Genomic DNA, 15,002 nt, shown 5'->3' with positions numbered 1-15,002 from the left:
GTTTTGGATTCTGTGTCTCTGTCTCTCTTTACCCCTCCACTCTTGCCCTTTCTCTCTCTCTCTCTCTCTCTCTCTCTCTCTCAAAAGTAAATAAACATTAAAAAAGAGAGAGGCTTTATATACATTAAGACACTTAACTCTCACTCTCACAACACCTCTGTGAAGAAGGACTGGTTATCATCTGTACTTTGCAAAGAAAAAAAAAACTAAGCACCTGATCAAACATCTATGTGGAGGAAGCTGGGATGGAATCTTGTTGAAGTTCTGAAATGAGAACCTGGAACTAAAATTAAAAATACTATACTTTGAAACATATATATGGCACAGTATATGTGGAGAAATATCAATCTATTTTTCATATGAAATAATAATGTGATAATTGTGCCTAATTTATTAATAGAAATATGAGACCCAAAATGTGACTTACTGAAGGAGTTGTCAGGAGACATGGATTTTGCATACATATGCCTTCTCCTTGTTTTTTCTTTTAAAGGACTCAGCAGTGGTTAAAACTCACTTGCTCAAAATGGAAAATTAAGTATTTGGATACCTGTCCCACTATGCTATTTGTGTGAACATCTTAATGATCTCATGATAATGGTAATAGCTAAACCTATAGGAGTTACAGCTCTGCCTTAAGACCTGCTCTCTCAAACTACTGTACAGTGCTCCAGATAGAGGAAGAAACCACCCTAAAGAAAAATCAAGTTGAGGTTCACTCACTGAACCCTAGTCAGTAAGACGTCAGGGTGAAAAAACTTAATGTGATGTAGTCAGTGGAGATCAGGCTCCATAGGGAGTTTCAGAAATCGAAATATTAAGTTAAATAAAAATGTTGTAGTCACTTTTATAGGAATATAGTCAGAAATAGAGATCCTCAAGTTACTAGAAGTAGACTTGCAACATTTTCAAAATGTGTACGTATATAGAAAAATGTCAACGATAATAACAAGAGATAACATTTTTAGATGCTTACTCTGTGGAAGAAGGCCCCATCCTGAGTGCTTTTTGTGCATGATTAATCCTCACAATAATTCTATGGTGTTGCATTAGTATTAAAATCATATCATTTTAGCCAGAGGGAGACTGAGACACAGAGAAGTTTAGAACATGTCCAAGATAACACCTCTATTAAGCACTGGAACTAGACTTTCTCAGGCAGCTAGTTCTGGGGGTTTGTGCCCTTAACCATTAGGATGCCACCTCTTATAGTGTTGAAAACATTATACAGCTGGAGGAAGGAAACTGGGAGAAGGTCGGCATTCCAGAGATATAGCAATGACAGCTTTCTGATTATTTGAATTGTGTCTTTTGATTGTACATCAGGGTGGTTTGTTCTGGAAAATACAGATCACACATATAGAAGAAGGAAATGGAAGATAAAGGGAGGAAAAAGAAGAAACAGAAAAGGAAAGAAAGGAAAGGAACTCGGTGTAGAACACACTTCCTTCTTATATAATGAATTCTTTGTTAGTCTTTGCTGCAAGGACCCACACGAGCATGAACCAATATTGCAATTATTACCCTCACTAGATGCCATCCTGTGCCACTGCTTGTTTGTATTTGCTAATTAGTTTTGAGTTATTGGTTCTGTTCTCATTAAACCCATTAAAAGTAGTTTACAGGAAGGAAGGAAGGAAGGAAGGAAGGGAGGGAGGGAGGGAGGGAGGGAGGAAGGAAGGAAGGAAGGAAGGGAGGGAGGGAGAGAGAAAGAAAGAAAGTTAGTTGATTAGGATAATCCAAGAGGTACTTAAAAATATTTTCAGAATCTTTGTTATATAAATAATACCTATTCATATTTACTTGTTCTGAGAGGTGTACCAAATGCCTCTGAAAAAGTTAGAATCTCAGAATTTCATTAAAAGAAAGAACGTCTTACTACTTACTTTAGAATGTACCAGAGAAGTAGTCTGGTGACAAGTATATCAGCTCTGACTGTCCAGGTATAAGAGAATTGATGTTTGTAAAAATAAGGGTGGTAACTATTAAAATGTGAAGAGTCAGTATTTGGCTTCTTTTTTTATGCTAGTTTTGATAAGTAAATTGCTAGATTAATTAAGATATTCTAAACATCAAAACACTCAATAAGTCTATATCTTAGGAAAACTTGGTGTATATAAACCCCAAATGCTACCAGTGATTTTTGCCCTTTTTATGTCTGTGACAGGATCCTAAAAGTTATTTAGTTGCTATCCCTGTGATCCAAGACATAATGTCCCTTTAAATATCCTTCACATCTGAAAGATTTTATTTTCTCTGTGTAAATCACTGAGCTACTCTAGGTCTTAATCTTCTCATCTCTAAAATGGAATAGATACTAACTTTTCTCCCTTGTTTCTTGCCTTCTTTTTTTAATATAGTTGACACACAATGTTACATTAGTTTCAGTAGTACAACTTAGTGATTTGATGTTCACTAAAAGTATAGTTACCATCTGTCCCATTACATTACTATTCCATTATCACTGACTGTATTCCTTATGCTTTGCTTTTTTTATTTCTGTGACTTAACTCATTCTATGACTGGAGGCCTATATCTGCCTCTCCCTTTTACCCATTTTGCACAATCTCCCAATCCCTTTACCCTCTTGTGACCATCAGTATGCTCTGTATATTTATAGTTCTGATTCTGCTTTTGGTTTATTGAGTTTGGTTTGTTTTTTTTTTAGATTCCATTTATAAGTGAAATCATAGGGTATCTGACTTTCTCAGTCTGAATTATTTTACTTAGCATAATACTCTAGGTCCATTCATGTTGTCTCAAATTGCACAATCTCATCTTTAAGGCTGTATAGTATTCCATTATATATTCTACCACATTTTCCATATCCACTTGACTACTGATAGACCCATAAATTGCTTCCGTGTCTCAGCTGTTGTAAATAATGCTGCAATAAACAGAGGAGTGCACATATCTTGATGAGTTCGTATTTTATTTTCCTTAGAAAAATACCCTACAGTGGAATTATTGGATCTTAGGCTATTTCCATTTTTAATTTTTTCCATATTTTTTTTATGTTTGCGGCACCAACTTACATTCCCACCAGCAGTGCATGATGGTTCCCCTTCTTCTATACCCTAACACTTGTTTCTTGTCTTCTTGAATTTAGCCATTCTAACAAGCGTGAGGTGATACCTCATTGTGGTTTTGATTTACATTTCCCTAATTATCAATGATGTTGAGCATCTTTTCATATGCCTGTTTATCATTTGTATGCCTTCTTTGGAAAAATGTCGATTCAGGTCCTCTGACCATTTAAAAAAAATTTTTTTTAATTTATTTTTGAGAGACAGAGAGAGACAGCACGAGTAGGCGAGGGTCAGAGAGAGAGAAACAGAATCAAAAGCAGCTCCAGGCTCTGAGCTGTCAGCACAGAGCCTGATGTAGGGCTCGAACCCACAAACCATGAGATCATGACCTGAGCTGAAGCCGGACGTTCAACCGACTGAGCCACCCAGGTGCCCCCGACCATTTTTTAATTGGATTATATTTTGGCGTTGAGTTGTAGGAGTTCTGCACATACTGTGGATATTAACCCCTACTGGATATATCATTTGCAAATTCCTTCTCCCACTCAGTAGGTTTCTTTTATTTTGTTGACAGTTTCCTTTGCTGTGTAAAAATGTCTTTTTATTTTGATGTAGTCTCAAGAGTTTATTTTTGCTTTTGTTTCCCTTGCCTTAAGAAACATATCTACAAAAATTCTGCTAGTGTTGATGTCAGAGAAAGTACTGCCTGTGTTCTCTTCTAGGGTTATGGATTCAGATTTCACATTTAGGTCTTTAATCCATTTTGAGTTTATTTTTGTGTATGGTGTTAGAAAGTAGTCCAGTTTCATTCTGTTAATGTAGCTGTCCGATTTTCCCAGCACTGTATACTGAAAAGTCTGTCTTTTCCCTATTATATATATATTTTAAACATTTTTAAAGTTTATTTACTTACTTTTGAGAGATATAGAGAGAATATGAGCAGGCGAGGGACAGAGAGAGAGGAAGAGAAAGAATCCTACTAAGCAGGTTGTGTGTGGTCAATATGCAGAGCCCAGTGTGGGGCTCAGACTCTCAACTGTGAGATCATGATCTGAGCTGAAACCAAGAGTCAGATGCTCCACTGACAGAGCCACCCAGGTGACTTCTTTTTTTTTTTTTTAAGTTTATTTACTTGGAAAGTGAGAAAGCATCTGAGAGCACAAGGGGGTAGGGGGGAGAGAGAGGAATAGAGAATCCCAAGCAGGCTCCACGCTGCCAGTGCAAAGCCTGATGCAGGGCTTGATCTCACGAACCACACAATCATGATCTGATATGAAATTAAGAATCTGATGCCTAAACTGACAGCCATCCAGGCACCCTTCCCTACTGTATATTCTTGCCTCCTCTATCATATATTAACTGTCAGTATACCTATGGGTTTATTTCTGGGCTCTCAATTCTATGCCATTGGTTTATATGTATATTTTTTGTGCCTGTACCATACTGTTTTGATTATTACAGCTCTGTAGTATTTCTTGAAATCTAGAATTATGATACCTCCAGTTTTATTTTTTTTTCTCATGATTGCTTGATCTATTCAGAGTCTTCTGGGGTTACATACAAATTTTAGCTTTATTTGTTCTAGTTTTGAGAAAAATGCTGTTGGTATTTCAATAGGATTGTACTGAATCTGTAGAGTAATTTGGGCAATATGTACATTTTGACAAATTAATTTTTCAAATCCATGAGTATGGATTATTTTTCCATTTGTTTGTGTCATCTTCAAAATTTTTATTGCCATATAATGATATTTTGTTTAAAGATCATTTTCTCTTCCTCTAGCTGCAGGAATCATTTCAAATGATATTTTATTTTTGAATGTTTTATATTCAAATCTGTGCTAATGATGTCTACGTCTACTTTTTATATTCAAATTTAGCATTCGGACAAGTTTTTGAGTATGACAGAATTTAGCTGTGGAGTAACCAAACAAAAATTCATGCCTACATCCATCCATTATATAGTATCCACACAAGGAAGCAGTATTGGAAAAATACTGTCATAATGTTTAAAATTTTAAGCATACCAATATTTATACAATCAAAAAAGGTATTCTATCTTCTTTGAAGCAATTGTCTTGGATGGCTGTACACTTTATTTTAACAACTACACCATTGTTCAAAACAGTATTTCAACTCATCTTCTGGTATTGCCTTAAGAATCTATGGTACTTTATGTTAACCGCCTTAATTGTGGCAAAATTTTATCAGTGATGGGTGGGTTTGGTTACTCACAAAAGAAGACTGATTTTCTTACAACACTTACTGAGTGACTCTTATAATACCAAAAGCAGGTATTCAAGATTGTTTTGAACAATGGCAGCACCACTGCAATACAGCTAAGCTGGAAAATGATACAACTTCTATGAATGAGCTTCCCCAAAGGAATTAATATGAAAAAGAATATCATTAAATTGATAGCATAATTTCTAGCTTTTTTCTTCTATAAATTTCTTGCTTCAGCATTTATACATCATTTATACATATTTTTCTATCTATAGAAATGGTATAAATATCTGTCATAAAATAATTGTCATAATGTATTGATAAATTTATCCTTTCCATATTTCATGTATTTTAAGTATATATCAACACACTGTATAATTGTAGAATTACACACAGTTACCTGTAAGGTGGGACAGATGATTTAAGATGACATTTTTCTTTCTATTCTGTCCAATTTGTGTGTGATATTTTCTTTAATGGTATTTTTAAAAAGAAATATATTATTTGATAAAATTATTGCTCAACTGAATTCCATCAAAATGTCATCATTTTTATGTGCTTAAAAAGCTTCTTATCCTCTATTATTAAGTGATAAAAGATTATAATTTGACAAAAATGGATACTAAAATGAGTGATTTAAAAATATGTTTCAATAAAATTTAACATAAAATGCAAAGCAAATATAAAAAGAATCCCTTTAATATTTAGAAACTACCTTTTAAATTTTCTAACTCACTGTATATATTTTATATATATTCATATGTGTCTGTGTGCATATATTTATGTATACACATATAGCACATGATTACACATGCTTTTTATTATTTAATATTTTTGGTTATTTCTAGATATCTACCATGCTTCTTTAGGGTTTCACTTCTGGTTTATGTTGACAATACTAGATTTCTAGATCCTTAAATATTTCTACATGCTTTAATAAAATCTGTATGTATAACATAAAGCTTCATATATTGTTACTGTGAAAAAAACTGCACTCGGTAAATGTCAATCATGTTCTTTAAATTAATTCTCTGCTGAGTCTAAGTAAGAAAAAGTTCTATGAGTAAATTATTTTTCTACAAAAATATACTAAAGATAAATTTAGTAAAATTATACAAATATATAGTTAATGATCCTAGAAATGTAATTGTACATGACAAATTTGAAAATAGATTTAATTTTCATGGCAAAAGAAAAGTGCTAAGTCCATAATTTCAGAAAAACGAGGTACTTTTCTTTGGAAAAGGAAATTTGTGGCATCCTAAATCAGCCATAAATGTAAATTTCCAAAGTAGTAGATATAGCATCATTTTAGCATTTATGCTATTCATTGAATATGAATTATACATAGAGCCCAAACCATAGAAAACACATAGAAAGTAGATATCATCATTCCCTTTAAGAGACATAGATTCTTTTAGAGAATACCAAACTGGCATCAAAGAGTTGTCATACACATTGAAATGTCATAGGTGCTATTATAAATACATATACACATTCTTTAATAAAGCAAAAACAAAAGCAAGCAAACAGACAAGCAAACAGAAAAAGACCCCAGATACAATCATTTCAACTGTTAGTACTGAAAAAAGTACTTAAGGGACAAGCCATTTTGATTGATCCATAAAGTTATCTATTGCCACATAAGAAATTATCCCTGGGGCACCTGGATGGCTCAGTCAGTTAAGCATCCAACTCTTAATTTCAGCTCAGGTCATGATCTCACGGTTTGTGAGATTGAGGCATGAGTAGGGAATCTGGGCTGAGTGTGGAGCCTGCTTGGGATTCTCTCTCTCCTCTCTTTCTGCTTCTCCCTTGTTTGCACTCTCTCTTTCACATAAAAGATAAAAATTAAAAAATAAGATATTACCCCATAATTTAGCAACTTTAATATACATCTATTACCTCATAGTTTCTAGGGACCATAAATCTGGAGAGAGCTTGCAGGATCCTCTGCCTTACACTCTTTCACAAGGCTGCGACCAAGGTGTCAGCCGAGGGTTTGCAGTTTCATGTGAAACCCCAATGGGGAACGATCCACTTCCAGGTTCACTTGGCTTTGGTGGCAGAATTCAATTCCTCAGACATGGTTGGACTGTGGACCTCAGCTGATCAGAGGATACCCTCAATTCCCTATGATGGGCCTCTGCAACATGGCAGCTTGCTTCTTTTGAGTATACTGGTCAAAAAAGGCAATAAACAGAGTATGCTAGCAAGATCAAAATCATAAACTTTTGCAACCTAGTGATGGAAGTGACATCCTAGCACTTTGTTGTATTCTAGTGGTTAGAAGCAATCACTACATGCAGTCCACACTCAAGCAGAGGGTGATTGCACAGGCACAGAAATTCAAGGAGGTGAGGTCACTGAAGACCAACTTCAAACTCTGCTTAACATAAGGGTTAATAAAAATACCTATAGAAGCTCTAATGGAGAAAAGAGGGCTAAAAAATTTTAACCACAGGCGCTAACCATTTGGATTGATCCTCGAGGTATGAATTTAGAAGCCTGCTAACATTCCAAGTAACCAATACATTTTCATTTTGCAGCTTGTTTGTTAACAATAAAAACTTGTTATACAAGTGAGCTGTTAAGAATTTCTTTGACCAAAAAAAAAAAAGAATTCCTTTGACCTAGGATCATGTTATTAAGGATAACTACTATTTCTCAAGCACTTACTACATGACAGCCACTGTGCATCTATATTCTTATTCAATATAACAATCTATCTATAAAACTGTATTTAAATGACAAAGCTGAGCACATCATTTAAAGGTACTCTAGTGTGGTATATGTTGCAGTTATAAATAGATCCATCATGCAGTGGGTCAGTGCTACAGAAACTTATTTCATGCTTCTGTAACATTCCAGGGTCTATCCTGGTTGGCAAGGGTGGGAGAGAGGTGATGGGCCTTCCCCAAATTTTCAGCCGGGGACTTATTCTGATGGTATCTCTACTATCTTCAACATGTGGTCTCAAATACTGTCATAAAAGTTGCCATATACCAGTAGATCATCTTGGCCTCTCCTAAAAGTGGCAAACATTACTTCTGTTAACATTCTTTTGATTAAAACTCCATCGTTTGGCTACCCCTCACTGCAAAAGAAGCTTAGAAATGCAGTCTACTTCAATAGCCTAAGAATAGAAAATGTATTTTAGTAAACAAGTAGCAGTTTCTGCCATAAAGTAAATGTCAAGAGTCTAAATAAGTCTGAGTTCACTGATGGAAAACTGCATGTGCTAGATTGTAGTACACCTATGTATTTCCTTGTGCTCTGAGTATTCTGAACTCCAGGTTCAAAAGGAAATAACCCAAACTATAAAAAGGTTGCTTTTATCTAAATCCAGGGTATAATAAGGTGGTGTATTTAATCTCAGGTTAGGATAAATTTCAGGATATGATAAGGAGATTTTTAGACATTTAGTCACCTGCCTGAAAGAGTCTTGAAAAAATTACAAATGAGTGTTCAGTTGCAGCCGCCATTTAAGAGTTCCTGAGATACAGGTCAGTATGTTTAGATGCCTGAGAAGAGCAGAGAAAGCTGACAAATACTCATGATATTATAATACAGGCCATGGGGAGCTCCGTGAGCTTCATTTTGGGAGCATACACATTACTATAGTACCACTCAAGTATGATACATAAGCTTAAATCAAGGATCAGATCAGGAAACGTAATGACTTAGTATCTCCTTGATTTTCTAGTGTTTTGAGAATACAATTGCTCTGGATTTGATTCTTTTTTTAATACCATCCATGGACATAAACCTATCTTAGTGATGGCTGATCTTCAAAATGATGATAAAATATTTTATCCCCTCACTAGCATTCACCATATATACATTCCATTAGTGAGTCACTGACCAGGTATTGTATAGCCAAGAGTCACCTAGTGACCCAACTTGTGGGGCCCTATGTTTATCAATCAAATATTGAAAGCACTGCTTTAGATCCTCCAAATTCATACATATCTGCTTATTAACCACCATCCATTGACTCCTTGTCAGAAAGAGCAGAATAAAATATATATGATAGAGTATGTACCACTGACAAACAACTAGTAAACCTACTTTGTTGTAGCCAAGAATGCACACAATTCGCTGCCTTCTGTAACCAAAATGCTCCTTTCATGGTTCAAGCATTTTCTTAAATATACATTTTTGAGTTTATTTATTTATTTTGATGGAGAAAGATGAGACAGAGAGAGAGGAGAGAGAAAGGGAGAAAGAGAAAACGAACATGTGTGCACTGAAGGGCAGAGAGAGAGAGAGAGAGAGAGAGAGAGAATCTCAAACAGGGTCAGTGCTGTCAGTGCAGAGCCTGATGCAGGGCTCAATCCCCCAACTGTGAGATCATGACCTGAGCTGAGATCAAGAGTCAGATGCTCAACTGAATGAGCCACCCAGGGCCCCATGGTCCCAGTATTTTTAACCCCTACTAAAACTTTATGCTCCAGCTATTATGCACAGAAATTAAATAGACCAAGAGGTCTTTCTGGTGGAACCTTAGGATCCACTGTGGAAAGATCAAAATTGGTAAAAGAATTATACCAATCAGCATCAGGCCAAAAGGGAGCCCATTCAGAAGCCCATTCAGGGAGCCCTCTTCAGCTCTTTGAGCATGCCGCTTTGCCATAAGATAATTATTTCAAAGTGATTCATGGCATCAGATCTGAGCCTTGGGATGCCTGTTGCACATGTCCAAATGGATCTATCCTATGTTTCAATGATATTCACTGAGCTCCCACAGTCTATTCTTTCCTGCATCTATTTGCCCATTCACTCAAAATAGAAAATTCTAATATTTCATACAAGATGTAGAGACTCCACAGATGCGATGATTCCCTTCAGTGAAAGTCCAGTCAACCTTGCCCAATGCAGTCCATGAAACAACTCAGGCTAAGAACCAGTCTCTCCTTGGCATGCCTTAGAGTCGTTGACACCATAGATGAAAAGGCCTATGTGTTTAATGAATTTGGTCTTAACAGATTAATAATTAATATAAATTCATTTAAATTACTTGGCCTTAATAACTTCCCTCTACCCATCAAAGTATCCAGATATTCATATAAGAATTAAATTCTCTACAGACCATCACCACAATGGATCTTCTTCCTAGGTTCTCGCTCATTCTTACCTGACTGCCACTATTGGTCCTTCTTTTTTAATTAATATTTTCCTTTCCATCATGGCTCTGAATTCAGATGTATTTTTCATCTTGATTGTCTCATCTATATTGTGGACCTTGGCCCTCAATGACCTCACTCCACTTAACCCTGGCTCTTGACCCTCTCTAAATTGCCTGGTCAGAGTACCAGACTGGCTCAGCACTTTGTATAAAATTTAAGGTTAAACTTTCCTTTTAATGTGTTTATGCAAATGCACAAAGACCAGCACATTTCCACAGTGCTAGTAACTAGAAATGGTCTTTACAGTCTGCCTGACCCCAGGAGGAATTTCCATGACCAAAGTAAAGGAGCCCGAAGGCAGATTATCAGGGCTAGGCAGGAACAAAGAGGGACATTTCCATCCAATCCCACTGCGTACTTGTGTCAAAAACTTGATGTCTTAACAGAGAAGATTTTGCATGCACCTCTCTACTATGGCAAAGATACTTTCTGAGCTAGACAGGACCATTACACACCATTATTCCCATCAGAAACTCCACTTCTATATCTATTTGAAGGCTATTTTCCAAGAACAAAGCTGAGCCAGTCATAGAAAAGCATGGCTAGGGCATCACTTCCTCCTGTAATGGGGATTTTACAATTGAGAGGTACAGGGGTAGGAACAGATTTGTACGCAACGCACTCTGAAGTAGCAGTTTTTCCAAGCAAGAGAAGGATTATAGAACCTTTTTCAAATAACTGGTGAATACCATATTTGAAATAATTCTGTGTGTTCAGATGATGAAGAAGTGAGAGACTGAGACTTCCTGCCCCCTCACACCAGCAGCAGGTACAAGACAGATGCTATTACACTGTGGTCAAGTGCCTGGGCTTGGCTCCTTAATGATTATATGGCCTTCAGCTAGTTACTTAACCTCTCTGTGCCTTGGTTTCCCCATAGGCTTTCTTGCGAGGTTTAAATGAATGAAATTCCCTAAAGCACTTAGAATAATATCTGGAACACAATAATCACTCAGTAAATATCAGTTATTTTATTATGTAATTAGTAACTGGAGACCAGAAATTCACATGGGGAGAGAACCAGCCTCCTGACTTACTAACTTAAAATAGATGCTGACAGCACCTAAGAAAGCAATGAGGGCAATCAAGAAAAGTCCTCCACCCCAGATACTGGCAAAAAACTAACTCGAGTCATCCCATTATCAAGGAGTATAACACAGACACATACGTTCTCATATCACAGATATACCTGTCCATACATGGCACACATGCACACACTCTAGTGAAACCTATAAAGAGAATCCACATCATAAAGGAAGATAAAAAATAATTTATTCAAGACTGAAAGTAAAAGAAACTCTTGAAAGATTTACTACAGCAAACAGAAGTGTTTTGGGGAAAGCAGATCTTGTACTCATTATTAAATGGAAAAGCATGAACACTGAAAGAGAAGATAAAATATTAAACAACACAAAATAGTCTCAGATGAAAGAGATGCCAAATGAATAGCAGGCAGATGTAAAGGAGTGCAGGATGAAACAAGAAACTTTTTTAAGGAAACTAAAAATAACATATCTGAATATATACCAGCTTTAGGAAAAAAAAGAACAAAATTGACACTACATAAAATTAAATCAATGATTAAGGAAATCTTTAGAAACTCTCCCAGCACACAGAGTATAAAGAAAACAGATGAAAAGAAAAGTGAGATTAGAAATGTGAAAAAGGAAGAAATGAAATTGTATTCATGGCCAACTGGTATTTCAGGGGAGGGAATTAGACAAATTGGGAGAGGTGTAATAACCTTCAATCTAAATTGGCCATAATACAAGGGGAGGGGGAAAAACCCTTTCTATATCTGGAGAAAGATACAATTCTACAGACTGAAAAATCTCCATCTGCCACAAATATTAAAAGTAATTTAAAAATTCTATTTATTAGATTATTATTCCAAGTAAAAGGAAGGGAGGGTTCAAAATTGGTAGCAAATTAGTAATACATCTAAGACATTCAAGATGAAAAACTGTATGTTAACATCTCTAAGAAATTATGATATAATCTGTTTTCCAAAATTATTTGGCCATGGATTTTTTTCTTTCAAAGAATTAATGTTCTGCAGAAGTAGTGTTCTACAGTGCAGTTTCATAAACACCAACAAACATGTGTTGTGAACTTTTGGAATAAAAACGTTAGATAAAATTTTCTTTATGGAGTTTATAGACAAAAATAATTAAGATTCTGATTACATTAAGATACAGTTAATATTCTGTATTAGTTTCCTAGGTCTGCCATAACAAAGTACCACAGACTAGATGGCTTAATTTATCTTCTCTCAGATCTGGAAGGTAGAGGGCCAAGATAAATGTATTGTCAAAGTTCTCTCTGAGCCTCTCTCTTGGGCTTATAGAAGGCCATCTTCTCTCTGTATCTTCATGTGGTCGGTGTGTGTGTGTGTGTGTGTGTGTGTGTGTGTCTCCTAATCTCTTCTTCTTATAAGGACACCAGTCAGACTACATTAAGACCCACTCTAATAGCGTCATTTTTTAATGTTTATTTGTTTGTTGAGAGAGAGAGAGAGAGAGAGAGAGAGAGAGAGAGAGAGAGAGAGGGAGGGAGGGAGAGAACATGAGCAAGGGAGTGGCAGAGAGAGAGAGAGAGGAAGAGAAAGAATCCCAAACCATGATCATGACCTGAGCTAAAATCAAAAGTCAGAAGCATAAAGGATTGAGCTACTCAGGTGCCTAATAACTTCATTTTAATTTATTTTCCTCTTCAAATCCCCTGTCCCAAATACAGCTATATTCTGAGCTACTTAAGAGTTAGAATTTCAACATATAAATTGGGGAGAGTGTGGAGAGGGGAACACAGTTCAGCCTATAATACTACCAAAAGAAAAATAAACCCTTCTGTAGAGTTCTATTCAAATTAAAAGCTAGAAGATATAAAATAATTAAATCAGACTTTTGTGGGGTAAAAAAAAAAAGTACATGATTGACTACTGCTATGCCCAACCAAGGTGTAATTCATATATAAGAACAAAGAAATTTTCAAGTATATAATGGCTCCACAAATTAATCCTATTGATCAAGATATAGAATTCAGTAATTATAAAAATTTATCTGAAAAAACTACGTACAAAATAGTAGACATGATAAAAATTGTTTTTGAGAAGACAAATAGATAAGAAAATGATATGAATTATATCTTGGATTTGAATTTCCAAAACTAGTAAAAGGACATAGGAGTACTGAAGGGGAGTTCAAACTATTTACTTAAATATTTCCACTTTTAGTTTAGTTATGTCAATAGATGTGACTTAATCCTTGATTTTTTAACTAGTGTGTATATTTGTTCTTTTTCCTTAAAGGTGAACATTTGTAGAAATAAAAAGAGGTATATAACTTTCAAAACACAAGAGAAAACAAAGAAAGCATAATTTAAATTAGCACTTCTCAAAATTTTTGTATCAGTAAACTTTTACACTTTAGAAAAATTACTGAATATGCAAAAAGAGTTTTTATGTGGGTTATATATGTTAACACTTGCCATATTCAAAATCAAAACTGGGCAATTTTAAAAACACAATTATAGGCAAATACACATTCCATTCACTATCAGCATGATGACATCATCACTTGTCTTTCAACCTCTGGAAGATTCCACTGTACACTTATTAGAAAATGAGAGTTGAATAAAGCAAAAAAGAGTTTTAGCTTTGAAAACCCCTTACACAGGTCTGGGGGACTCCCACAGGTTTCCATATTTAACTGCTGATTTAAATAAATGAAAATACTAATAAATCCATAAAGAGTTTGAAAAAAGAAGACCAAATTTGTTTTATAAGATATCATAAATAAAGATTATGAATGAAAATTGATTCAATTTGAAACAAAAGCATCTGCGGGCTGGCTTCCCTGTACCCTCTTCAAAGAAAGAGCATCTCTTTCCTCCTTGCTGTCTCCATGATGCTATTTTCTGGCAGTTCTTTTCATGTGTCCTTTATCATTGCTTTTGTTTAATTAATTGGTTGCTTTTATTGGTTTGTTTTGTACTTCTCTGTCCTTCTCTAAATTCTGCTTTTCACTCTCTTGTCTTTTAGTGCTGTCTTAAAGGCCATCCCAGGGGCACCTGAGTGGCTCAGTTGGTTAAGCCTCCAACTTTGGCTCAGGTCAGATCTCACATTCATGGGTTCGAGCCCCACGTCAGGCTCTGTGCTGACAGCCAGCTCAGAGCCTGGAGCCTGCTTCCAGTTCTGTGTCTCCTTCTCTCTCTGACCCTCCTCCTCTCATGCTCTGTCTCTCTCTGTATCAAAAATAAATAAAACTTTAAAAAAAAAAAAGGCCATCCCATTAACTCTCCTATCTTCATAATATCTTGATAATTCCTCCCAAAGATTTCAATGCATGTATTCTTATACTTATATGTTCATATATCAAACTGCTTATAGGACATATCTGCTTGAAAATAAAACAACCTTTTTAAGTTCAACATATTCAAAACTTTATTGAGAAAACTTTTTTCCATAAAAACAGCTTTTCCTTATACTTCATTCAATTAGTCATCCCTTGGTTTTACTTCTCAGTTATTTTACAAATCTTTTTATTTTTTATTTTTTGCCA

Source organism: Suricata suricatta, chromosome 2 (genome assembly GCF_006229205.1).
Source record: "Suricata suricatta isolate VVHF042 chromosome 2, meerkat_22Aug2017_6uvM2_HiC, whole genome shotgun sequence".
In the NCBI taxonomy this organism is placed as follows: domain Eukaryota; kingdom Metazoa; phylum Chordata; class Mammalia; order Carnivora; family Herpestidae; genus Suricata; species Suricata suricatta.
The sequence above is the reverse complement of the archived record's forward strand: the minus strand, read 5'-3'. Positions refer to the sequence as shown.